The following is an 11,102-nucleotide window of genomic DNA, read 5'->3' on the forward strand; positions in this document are numbered from 1 at the left end:
GTCTTGTCTGTGTTGCCTATGTTGGTGTTACGAAGTTTGTTTTGGAACTTTTTTGTTTGAAATGTATGACTCAGAATATTCTTGTAGTGCTTTGTTGTGAATTATCATACCAGTGTTACCTGAGTTGATGCTTTCAAAGTACATTTTGGAAATTTCTCGTTTGAAACGTATGACTTGGGATATTTCTGTTGTGATTTGTCGTGGGTTGTCTTTGTTTCCTCTCCTGATGCTTTCAAGGTGAATTTTGGAAGTTTTCTTGTTCTAATCGTGTGACTTAGGATGTGTTTATAGTGTTGTGTCTTGGTTTATCTTGTCAGTGTCACCTCAGTTGATGTTTCAAAGTTCATTTTGGAAGTTTTTTTTTCGTTTGAAACATATGAATCAAGATATTTTTGTGCTGTCCTAGTTTGTCTTGTCACTGTTACCTCACATGATGCTTTCAAAGTGCATTTCGGAAGTTTCTCGTTTGAAACGTATGACTTGGGATATTTTTGTACTGATGTGTCGTTACTTGTCTTTATTACCTCTTTTGATACTTTCAATGTGCATTGTGGAAGTTTTATCGCTTGAAACATATGACTCGGAATATTTTAATAGTGTTGTGTCATGGCTTATCTTGTAAGTTGTACCTTAGTTGATGTTTCAAAGTTCATTTTGTAAGTTGTTTTTGTTTGAAACATAAGACTCAAGATATTTTGGTACTTTCTGGGTTTGTCTTGTCACTGTTACCCAACTTGGTGTTTTAAATTGTATTTTGGAAATATTTTCGTTCGAAACATATAATTCAAGATATTTTTCTAATGTTGTATCGTGATTTATCTTATCAGTGTAACAAAGTTTTTCTTAATACTATCAAGTCTCTGTAGGAAGTAACAGGTTTTTCTTAATAATAACAAATTTTATAATTGCAGCAAGTTTTCCGTCATAGATAGCAAATTTCTCATAGAAGTAACAATTTTCTGTTAATACTATCAAGTTTTCTGTTAGAAGTAGCAACTTTTCTTAACACTAAATAATTTTCTCTTCGAAGTAACAGCTTTTTCCTTAATAATAACAAATTTTTACTTAATACGATTAAATTTTTCATGGAGGTAATAGCATTTTCTTAATAATAACAAATTGTTTCTATTAGCAGCAAGTTTTCCGTCAAAGACAACAAATTTCTCTTAGAAGTAACAATTTTTTGTTATTACTACGAAGTTTTCTGTTACAGGTAGCATTTTGTTCTTAACCCTAACAAATTTTCTCTTCGATGCAACAACTATTTCTTTAATACTAACAAACTTTCCCTTAATATTATCAAACATCTCATGGAAGTAACGGTTTTTTCTTAATCGTAACAATTTTTAATAATAGCAGCAAGTTTCCGTCGAAGATAACAAGTTTCTCTTAAAAGTAACAATTTTCCGTCTATGCTCTATACAATGTCTATGCAAGTTTTCTCTTAGAAGAAGTTAGTTTTTCTTAATCCTAACAAATTTTCTCTTCGAATTAACAGCTTTTATCCTTAATAGTAGCAAAGTTTTTCTAATAGCAGCAAGGTTTCCTTCAAAGATAACAAATTTCTCTAAGAAGTATCAATTTTCTGTTAATGCTACCTAGTTTTCTGTTTGAATTAACAACTTTTTATTAACACTAACAAATTTTCTTGTCGAAGTAACAACTTTTTCGCTTAATGCTAAATAAATTTTTACTTGGTAGTAACAAATAAAAATATAAATATAGTAAAAAGTAAATAACATGGAGGTAACAGCTTTTATCTTAACAAAGTTTTTCTAATAGCAGCAAGTTTTCCGTCAAAGATAACAAATTTTCTCTTCGAAGTAACAAGTTTTATTTAATACTAACAATCTTTTATTTAATATTATCAAATTTCTCTTGGAGGTAACACGTTTTTTCTTAATAGTAGCGCTCATCACTGTTATATAATAACTTTTTGGGCATTTTATTTTTTGCCCGAAATGTTCAAAGCATTTTTTTTTATTCTTCAGTTCTTTGTCCTTGCTGAGACTTTGCTGGGACTAAAATTTATGCTTCAACCCATTGATTCTTGTTTTTCACAAGCCAAGCCATTCGTCATTCTCCAGAAAACACATCACACCACCATGGCATTACGCGCCCAGCCCACTGTGGGGAAGTTTTGACTATGGATATACAAACATTTAAGCTTTTAAGCAAATATCTTCAATATTTTAACATTTACTTCATATATGTAATGTTTTCTAGGGCTTATGGTCCCGAGGTTTGAGCATTTTAAGATATTATTTTCCATATTTTATTGTTTTTGCAAAATTTTCACTATTTTTCTGGGGTTTCATAGATCCAGGGCATGCAAAAATTCAGGCTCGAGGGAGACGTACGACTTAAGCTATTTTTATAGTGTTCTGTCGTGGTTTTTGTACCAGTGGTACCTCCCTTGATGTTTCATAGTGTATTTACAAGTTTTCTCGTATGAAAGGTATGACTCACGATGTATTTACAGTATTTCGTGGTGCATTATCTTGTGAGTGCTACCTCTCTTGATGTTTCAAAGTGCATTTTTTTCATAGGAAACGTATGAATCAAGATATTTTTATAGTGTTGTGTCATTGTTTATCATATCAGTGTTATCTCTGATGATGTTCCAGCTTGCGTTTTGAAAGTTTTCTCATTTGGAAAATATGATTAAAAATATTTCTTGTAGTTTTGTGTCGTGCTTTATCTTAACTGTGTTACATCTGTTGATGTTTCAAAGTTCATTTTGGAAGTTTCTCGTTTGATACGCATGAATCACGATGTTTTTGTAGTGTTTTGTCAGGGTTTGTCTTGTCCCTGTTACCTCAGTTGATTTTTCAAAGTTCATTTTGGAAATTTTTTCGTTTGAAACGTATCACTCAAGATGTTTTTGTAGTGCTGTTTCGGGGTTTGTCTTGTCATTGTTACCTCAGTTGATGTTTCAAAGTGCATCTTGGAATTTTTGAAAGGTATGACTCAGGATGTATTTACAGTATTTCAAGATATTTTTATAGTGTTGTGTCATTGTTTATCATGTCAGTGTTATCTCTGATGATGTTCCAACTTGCGTTTTGAAAGTTTTCTCATTTGGAAAATATGATTAAAGATATTTCTTGTAGTTTTGTGTCGTGCTTTATCTTGACTGTGTTACATCTGTTGATGTTTCAAAGTTCATTTTGGAAGTTTCTCGTTTGATACGTATGACTCAAGATGTTTTTGTAGTGTAGCGTCAGGGCTTGTCTTCTTACTGTTACCCCAGTTGATCTTTCAAAGTTCATTTTGGAATTTTTTCGTTGGAAACGTATCACTCAAGATGTTTTTCTAGTGTTGTGTCGGGGTTTGACTTGTCATTGTTACCTCAGTTGATGTTTCAAAGTGCATCTTGGAATTTTTACGTTTGAAACGTATGACTCAAAATGTTTTTATATTGTCGTGTCGTGATTTATCTTGTTAGTATTACCTCTCTTATCTTGTCTGTTTTCAAAGTGCATTTCGAAAGTTTTTTCCTTTGAAACATTTGACTTGGCTTATTTTTGCAGTGTTGTTTCGGGGTTTGTCTTGTCAGTGTTACCTCTGTTAATGTTTCAAAGTGCATCTTGAAAGTTTTCTCGTTTGAAACATATGACTCAAGATATTGTTTTTGGTAGTCGTGTGTCACGCATTAAACGCATTAAACGCATTAGTCGTGTGTCACGCATAACAAAAAAACAGAAATTAAAATAAATAACAGAGTCAAACTCAAAACGAGTAGAACTTAATATGAGTACGGTTCTAAAACCCTATGCTTTCTAAAAGCAAGAATATAATTTCTACTTTACTGAAAGAAAATTCTTTTAAATATTTTCATTTTTATAACTTTAAGAAATCAAAAATTAATTAAGATTTTAAGAAATAAAAATCATCATATGTATAGTAAACTGACAATGGACATTTCTTTTCAGTAAATTCATTTGAATTTTTTCAGTGAAGTACAAATTATATTTTGGATTATAGAAAGCATAGGGTTTTATAGCCCTACTCATACTAATTTCTGCTCGTTTTGAGTTTGACTCTGTTATTTATTTTATTTTCCGTTTGTTTTGGGTTTCATTTATTTATTTATAATGATTTATGGGAGTTGTATGCTTGTTAGATTATTTGATTCTATTTTTGTTCATTTTGGTTTAATGGAGTTCTTTACTTTTTTTTGAAAAACTTATTTTGTCGAAAAAGTTTTTTTTAATTAATTTTACAACTAAAAAGTCTGAGGCATCAGTCATAGTAGCATGTACCCCTGTAGAGTCGACTGATGGAGATAGTAGTGACTTGAATTAATTTTACTTACAGCTACAGAAACAAAAAGTTATTCTCTCAGGTAGAAATATGATATTTTTCTAAGGGATTTTAATGCCAATGATGGTAGAAATAGGGATAAATCGTATCCTAGCCTAGGTAAATTTGGTGTAGGAACAGAAATTGGTAACTGTTATACACTGCGGCATTTTCATAGGCACAACAATCTAGTTGGAGTTAGAGTTGCAGACATAACTATCTAGTTGATTAACGATTTAGTTGCAGCTGCATAGATAATAATCTAACTGGATAATTATCAAGTAGGAGTGCTATTATGGATGTTGAAAGTAAAGATAATATAGTAGTATCTCTGGTTAATCTATAGCTGAAATTTACCAGAGATAACTATCTTCCGGCACGTTATGACGCTAATAGACCCCAGGATGAGAACTTGAATGAAACTTTCCAGGAACAGTTGAATATCAAAACTGTCAGGAGAGTCTAAAATTTGACAGTGTGGAATATGTGAGGGGTAATCTTAGAGAAACAGTTTGTGAAGCCCTGATGGTGTCTTCAAGAAGAGAGCATAGCTTTAGACTTGCACATTTAGGGAAGCGGACAGTAGCCAATACCTTGTTTGTAGTGAAAACTATATGTGTCTTGAAAAGCCTCGGGAAGAACTGATAAAATGAAACTGAAAATTTTATATATAACATTATTAAGTGTTGAAAGTTCAATATTTTCTTTCAATGCGATCTTTATTTAATTTTTATTTTGTAATAAGCATAAATTAAAATATTTGTAATATAATTCGGTGTGAGGACAAGTATAATGACGCAGTAGGCTTTGGACTTTTACAGTTAGAGAAAATGGTAGTAAGCAAACTCTTTGTAGTGGGTTTTATTCGTTTTAAGCTTTATTTGCCTATGGTATTTAAGTTTTATTTGTTCTAAGATTTATTTATTCATTTTTATTAGTACCTGTTGTGTCTTTGTTTACTATAATTCTTTATTTAATTTCTGTTCGTTTTGGATTTCATTTATTCTTTGATAGTAATTTCTGGTCGTTTTGAGTTTTAATTTTTGTAGTTTTTTTTATTTCTAATGATCCTACGTTTAATATGACCCTTGCTTTTCTTGTAAAAAATTCTTTTTCGGAAGTTATTTTTTATTTATAAAATATATTTGTCTTATTGACTTTGTATTCTCGATATGTCCCAGAATACTTTTTTTTGTATTAGCCCTTTTTTGGACCAAAGTATTCGGGAGGACTAGGCCCTGATTTTTATCTTACTTTATGGTTATACAGAGGGGGCGGGGGACAAGAAGCAATCTGGAAAGGCGGGCTTTTTTATTAATTTAAAAATACTAAGACATTCAGAAGATTTTAGAATTCAAAGATATTTTAGAATTTAGAATTAAGATATAAGAATTCAAAAGATTTTTAACTTAGAGGAATTTTTGCTTAAGAGAGAACTTTAAAGTCAAACCCCTCGGTGTCCCCTCCTTGCGTCAGAGGGGCAGTGGATCGTGTCATAGGAGCTCCCCATAGTGTCACACAGGGGTCTGCCCAGAGATCAAAATAATGCTAGCGGACCACCTCATACTATATTACACATATTAAACGGTATATTTAAGCATTTAAGCTAGTATGATAAAAACTTTGGTGTGCTATGTTGAATTTTGTGAATGGAAGTATTTTTTATGATAGACTAATAAAAATGATTAATAAAAATGAATATGAATTAAAGTATGTGAAAGAAGAAAATAAAGAGATATGTGACATTTCGGTGTAAAAACTCTATCTGTTAAGCGGAATGTCCCTACGAATAAACTTTTCGTCTCGGCTTACGAAATAAGTATTCCTTCTTTCAACTTAGAAGAATTTGGGTGCGAAAGATACCCCCCCCTCCATTGATTCACAAACTTACAGATCCGGTGAGGTATTCTGCGCAATGTGTTCTTGAAAAAATCTCAAGTAGGGATAAGTGAATTATACACTTTAAATTGCCTAATAAAACAAAGCAATGTTTTATTGCATCCTGTAAACTTTATATATTTCTTAGTTAGTTCCGGCTTAGAATCCCTATATTGGAGTTGACATTGGTAAATAAAAGCGTGTTACTTACTACGGCCGTATTAGATTATTTTCCCCGAAACCTGTTGAAGTTAGAAAGAGAATATTGGGAATTATACTTACATTACGACCGGAGGACCGTAATATGCCACACAATTGTTTGGGGCCAGTTTTTCCTACTGACTGAAAATTTATATCATTCAGTCTTTGTCTAAGGGAAGTTTGATGGAGAAGCAAAAATAGAAAATTGAATTTTCCCAAATAGGAATCTGTCAATGGGACAAGAAGAAGGACAAAAACTTTCTTCCCAATCGGCTTAGAGCTTATACTCTTAGTGTGCTCTTATAAAGTAGATTACAACAACATAGAAATGCTTAATATTGCTCTTTTAAGTATAATAAAAATACAGAAAATTTTCAATCAGCCTTAGTAGAACATTTGCTTGACCTTCCGTACCACAGTATACTTTTTTTCATATTAAAATAATTTACAGTTCTGTTCGACTTCTGCAAAGTTTCAGAGACATTTTAGATATTCAAACTATTATCTATGGGGCTATTAGTATCAATATGGATGAAGGAGAATAAAGATTAAATCCAATTTACAATAACTTTATTAAGGAGCGGGTCAAAATTTCAAAAGTTGGATAATAGTCCCCAAACAAGTTTCAATCTTATAAGCAAAATTCTTGATGAGGTCAATATTGGAAAGAGTCAACGGACCGCAGAGTTAGTAAATTAAGAAACTCCATTCAATATGTAATACATAAATTTCCTTGACCTGTTGCCATATATAACCTTAGATATCCTCTATAGTTCAATAGGTCTTAAACTTGCAATTTTAATCATGGGTCATAACATAGTGCATATGTAAATTTTGAAATAAATATGGTATTCCATTTGTTTTGCTAAATCATTACCAAATTGAAATTATACGAGAAACAATATGCTGTACCAGAGACAATCTGTTTGCCATTCCTGTTTTGCTTATTCAGGCTATTTTCAGTGATATCTGGAAACTATTAAGATGTGAGTTTTACTTGTTTGATTTTTGTTTTTCATTTTCTTTATATGTTGTGTTTAATTTAGCTTTACATCTTTTATTTTCTTTCCGGTTGATAAAGGCTCCTGGACTTGGAGTCCAAATATTGAGATCTCTATTATTTAAAGTTTGTGTTTTTTTTCTTTTTGTTCCACTGCTTTGTTTAATTATTATACCCATTTTTCTCTCAATATTTTCATTTACTAAATTCTGTAAATTGAAAGGCAATGTGGTCTAAGAAATTGTTTATACTCTTAGGTCATTGGCCAAAAGGGCTCTAGCGTCCAATAAAACAATAGAAGGAGGGGGTAAAGGTTGATAATTTGGCTTCGCTTTCTGACATATACTTAAAGAATAAAGTTATAACCTCCCGAAAATACACGACGAAAATATATCAAATAGAGATCAAGATATTTTTTAACACAGAAGCATATAACAATCTCTCTTTTTTCTTCGCTTAAAACATATGAAGAAATATACCAAGGTGAAAATGATGTATAGCCTTATGTGCTTCAACACAAAATCTTCATTCAACGTTTCCGAAGGGGACAAGCTGATTTTCAGGTAATTCAGTTGAGAAATACATTCTGCTTTGCTCACACTTGCTGGACGTGACAGTAAAGAGGTGGTTCTCATTAACTGGAAAGGAAAGTTATTCCTGTAAATAAGATATAAAAGCAGAAATTTTGGGAACAGGAAACAGTCATTTTCTTTTTGGAAAAAATTAAAGTTTGTTGAGCATGTACGTTACCCAAAAATGAATTGATATGAATCGAAAGTCACAACTCCATTTTCAGTAAAAATAACTTAAATAGTGACGGGAGTCTAAAAGCTTTCCTTTTTTCAGGACTTGACTAAGCTAAAGAAAAAAGATTTAATAGTCACTCTTTATCAGGTCTACTTTAAACCAGAAGCTGGTGGCAACGCACACATTTCCTTTTTTGCTTGTTGTCAAGGCGAGACATACATGCAGGGCGTGTTTAGTACTCTTTTTTTATGGGTTCTTTGATTCAGACCTCCCACCCTACCAGAACAAAAAAAAAATCACCAAAACAAATTCTAATTAATGGGCCTGGGCATTAATAAGACGTTCCTGCATGGAATTATTATTTTTTTTTTCAACTGGAAGTAAGGAGCAGCATTAAAAGTCAAAATGAACAGAAATCACTCCGCATATGAGCAGGGTTACCCCCTCGCTCGTTGCGCTGAAGTTTTTTAGTGCTTTAAAAAAGGCTTGTTATTCCAATCCAACGACCCTTGCGTATCAGCAGCTGTTCTTAAAGTACTGGGACAAAAAATCTTTAAAGTAAATAGCAAGAGGCTTAAGGGGGGGGGGACGTTCTTACTCATATACGGAATAATTTCTGTTCGTTTTGAGTTATAATGTTGCTCCTTACTTTCAGATGAAAAACCAGTTTAAAAAAAAATTTAATCCGTGATTGTTTTTCAAATCATGCGTAGGCGTAAAAAAAATATGATATGGAATACTGGCTCCATACACTGTAAAAAAAAAAAAATTATTTCCAACATAATGTTTTAATCGAATTCAAATCAATAAAAAAAAAATCCAATTTTTCTGTAGGAATTGTGAGTTGCTTATTGAATTCAAGCAAGTCAAGAAAAAAAAAAATCAAATTTTTCTGTTGGAATTGTGACTTGGTTATTCAATTCCAGCAAATGATCGAACTTATTAAGATTCATGTGCCTTTCAGTAGAAAAAAATATGTAATTTTTGATGCGAATAGATTATATTAATCAAAATGGTTCAGACTTCAACAGTAGATTGAAATTTCTTTATTATCATATTAAATTTGACTATGGGACCATTGAAAGTAATGTGATCAGGAATAAATTAAAATCAAATGTTGGGATTAGAACAAAAAGGCGGATGCTAATTGTTTTTTTTAGTTCAAAAAGTTTAAAAAAAGGATTTGAATAAAAGAACATTTAGCAAACAAAGGTCTATTAAAAAGTTCCTGGTAACAAACTATAAGTGAGGATTTTAGGATGAATGCTCTCAGAGGGAAGGGGGGCCCACAGGGGAAATTTTCTATGAGGAAGGATCTTTCCAGCCCAGGCAAAATTTTACACAGGAGTGCGGATTTACTGGCATGATTTAAAAAACGGTCAGAAATTAAATATTAAAAGTAAGTTGTTCCTCGTGAAAGTAAAGGGTAGTGTCACAACAGAAAACCAACTTAAATTTATTTTGTTTATGAAGGGGACTACACCTTCCTCAAGTTCGCTCCTTATGGCAAAGCTTGAAATTTTGTGACAATTCTTTAAGACAGACTGCTCAAACAATTGGTCCCTTGATTTTGAATGAGTATTTGTAAAAGTATTTGGACAGTTTGAAGTTAGAAAATAATTCTTACTTAAAAATATGCAGAGTAACTGTGCCTAAAACATTGTGTATGCAGACCTGCTATACTTTAATTGGTCCCTTGAGTTTGAATGAGAAGTATCTTAAAGTATTTGGACAGTTTGAAGTTAGAAAATAATTCTTACTTAAAAATATGCAGAGTAACTGTGCCTAAAACATTGTGTATGCAGACCTGCTATACTTTACCCCACCCCAGCGCCCTTAATGTGCAAATATATAGCCCAAATTGTTTCTAAAGTATTATCTTTTCATTTTTTTTTTCTGATATTTGATAAGGATTAGTCAGAAAAATAGGTGTTAAATAGATGAAGAACTTAACAAAGGCGCTATTACATGTAAGTAACATATTTATTGTTTTCGAAAGTAATGATTTCAGATGTTTTTTCCTTTCCCTGCGTGCGTGACAACTGTCATCTCATTATCCCCAGTATTATTACCTCTGAAGAAGAATTTTTTTTGCTTTAACCTGAGCTATTTTGAAATATTTTGTTTTTGCGTCGTATGTACTTTGGCCTGATTTTAAACCCTTAGGTGGTAGAAGATACCAATAGACGACAGTAGTCCTATCTGTCATATTTTTTTCAAAAACAGGGAACATACATTCTACTAGTCGGATTGTACTTCGGTAAGAAACACTGAAGTAGCCAGTAAACAATGGTAAGTTAATATATATATATATATATATATATATATATATATATATATATATATATATATATATATATATATATATATATATATATATATATATATATATATATATATATATATATTTATATAATTTTGAAAACTTATGCATTATGTCGTAAATACGAAGTTTTAAACGTAATTTAGCTAGGATGAAAGTGAATATAGGTAAAATTTTACTTTAGCTAGTAGTAGAGGAGGGGGTGCGACTCGTGACATTACCACGTGGTTTATGGTTTTCTCAGTGAGAATGAAAAAACAGGAATTTTCTCACTTGGAAAACAGGAATTTTCTCACATTTATGGTTGTTTTCTTTAATGGTTATGTTTGTTGTTAAATTTATATGATGTTTTCTCGAATTTCAACTTCAAATTATGGATGTTTTATTGTTTTTTTGAGTGAGAATTTGAAAAACAGGAATTATGTCACAGTTATGTCTGTTTTTATGGGTGGTTATGTGTGTTGTTCGATTTATTTGATGTTTTTCATGGATGTTTAATGGTTTTTGTCAGTGAGAATTTGAAAAACAGGAACTTTGTCACATTTATGGATGTCAACAGCAATTCATGTCTGTTTTATGGTTTTCTCAGTGAGAATGAAAAAACAGGAATTTTCTCACATGGAAAAACAGGAACTTTCTCACTTGGAA

This window comes from Artemia sp. Qi Xiang Cuo, chromosome 6 (genome assembly GCF_049724085.1).
Source record: "Artemia sp. Qi Xiang Cuo chromosome 6, ASM4972408v1, whole genome shotgun sequence".
NCBI lineage: Eukaryota > Metazoa > Arthropoda > Branchiopoda > Anostraca > Artemiidae > Artemia > Artemia sp. Qi Xiang Cuo.